Here is a 2,098-nt window from a genome sequence, read left to right as displayed (position 1 = left end):
TTTGTCTCAACGCTAACAACATTGCATACTTAAAGGCGCTATTTTTTTATAATTAAGAGAAAAATTAATTATTTTTGCTCTTTTCTTCAGATAATTGTTTGATAAATATTAGTTTTTGGATAAATATTAGTAGTTTCGTAATCAGCAATCATAACGATCAATTCAGAAGAAGAATATGCCGTTTGGAAGGGGGATCAATTGAACCCAACTCTAGGGGATCAATTGTACCCATAATCAACATTTTAGAAAACTTTTTCTGAAAAAAGTTGAGAGTTTTCCATTGCTTTGAAAATATGGCATTATGAAGTTCATTTTACGCTCGAACGATTGATGCATTGGAACAAATATTTTTTTCATAATTTTCCCATATAAGGAACATTTTAAAGTGATGAAAAAAGATCTTCAAGTTACATTTTGTGAAATTTTTCAAACAAAGTTCAATTACTCAAACAATTATTTTGTTAATTTTTTTTAAACTACAAGCATTGTTATTTTGCTCATTTTGGCACATTTTTCTAGAACATTTGATCTTTGTAAGACATTCCAGTTTCGAGACATAGCTATGGAATCAAGTATCCCCAGGGATCAAGTATCCTCATTCTCCCCTATGTATATAATACATTTATTTTGCGAATAACTGCACATTTAAGATAAGCTATGTAAATTGTTCAGCAAATAATATATCATTCAGCTGTTTCCCAATGCAATATAGTAACGTTCATGTTGCATGCTCAAAGCATTTCTACATTCTCCCTTTTGTTCATACAACTGGATCACTGCGAAGCCATTGTGGCGAAAAAAGTGTGGTGTCAAAACGATGTTTAAATTTCTTTAAATATTTATTTTCGACTAGAGCATTTCCGCAGAAAACAGATTTACCTCATGTGTGTGGTCGAGGTTGTTTGCTTTTATCGTCTTCCTGAAGCAAAAACATAATAATACTTGAAGAAAATGACATGAGAACACGTTTTTGATTCCTTTAGATTTGGCCAGAGAATTGTGACACAGAACATAATAAAATGTATACGTTAAACTGAGTGACTGGAATTGTGCACTTATCCTACTTACGAAACAGGGCGACACGTTAGTTTGAAGAAGTTAGAAATGGGAGAAAAAATAGAAATTCGAATGATGCTCAGCTTTGCATACAGGATTTCCAAGAAAGATGATACCTATTTCATTTCATGAATGAGAAATGACTGAACTTTGTCAGGGAAGGTGGGAAAGAACATTCACCTTTTCAAATTAAGATAATTCAAGCGTGATACAAGCGATATGGTTCATGGCATTTAATATTCCTGGAGTCTGTATGTTTTATGACAATGATATTTAGTTGAATCGGAAGATCCGGTTGAATTTATTCAATTTGATTTCACACTCTTGTGAAATTTTAAATAATTCAAGATATTAACATTAAAAATTCAACGTTTATTAAAGCAACGTCATAATAATACAACAGATGTCTTACTAAGAACAGAAGAGGGAAATTGCAAAAGAGTAAACATAAACATTCAAGATGTTCAGCAATATTTTTAGTATTCCTGCTTTCGATTAATTCCTGGGGCTCAAAATGACTTGATTTGATTTTAAAAATTGATATTAAATGTTTTTCTTCTTTTTTTTTCATTTTTTCCTAGAGTTCGTTCGAAACAATATCATCGAATTAAAATGGTTTTGCCAAGCGTAAGTTACCTCCACATAACTTTTTCTACATAACTATCCCTTCATTACGTTTTAATCAATCCGTGAATGAGATAAAAGAAACATGTTGAAACGAATTAAGTCTAGATAAAAGTAAATCTTACAGATTAAATATTTTAAGGATTGCATAGAAAAAGTGAAATCTTATTTTAAGTCCTTTATCGCTGTCAAAAACAAATGTATAGGGAAAAATCTTACAATTAAAATTAACATTTTTAAGTTAATTGAATAATAAAATAAAAATTTTATACACAACGTTAGTAATTTCAACAATTTGTTTATTTATTTCTTTTCCGAAAAGTTCCTGTCGATGAAATCTTTCTCTTTCTCAATTTTAGTTAAACACCAATCACCAGTGTTCGGCACAAAAACGCTAATCCGCTATTCGCTAGTTAGT

General features: G+C 30.4%; 1 protein-coding gene across 1 annotated transcript in view; it reads left to right on the top strand.

The window, feature by feature from the left end:
• Positions 1–1,882, top strand: part of LOC129751624 (G-protein coupled receptor dmsr-1-like) — a 157,028-nt gene extending 155,146 nt beyond the window's left edge. Inside the window, exon 5 of the mRNA XM_055747230.1 lies at positions 1,638–1,882. The gene's annotated coding sequence lies outside the window, so the exon portion shown is untranslated. The remainder of the gene's footprint in view (positions 1–1,637) is intronic.
• The last annotated feature ends 216 nt before the right edge of the window (positions 1,883–2,098 follow it).

The sequence above is a fragment of the Uranotaenia lowii genome, chromosome 3, assembly GCF_029784155.1.
Source record: "Uranotaenia lowii strain MFRU-FL chromosome 3, ASM2978415v1, whole genome shotgun sequence".
NCBI lineage: Eukaryota > Metazoa > Arthropoda > Insecta > Diptera > Culicidae > Uranotaenia > Uranotaenia lowii.
Note: the sequence above shows the minus strand (reverse complement) of the source record. Positions and strands in the feature narration are given on the sequence as shown.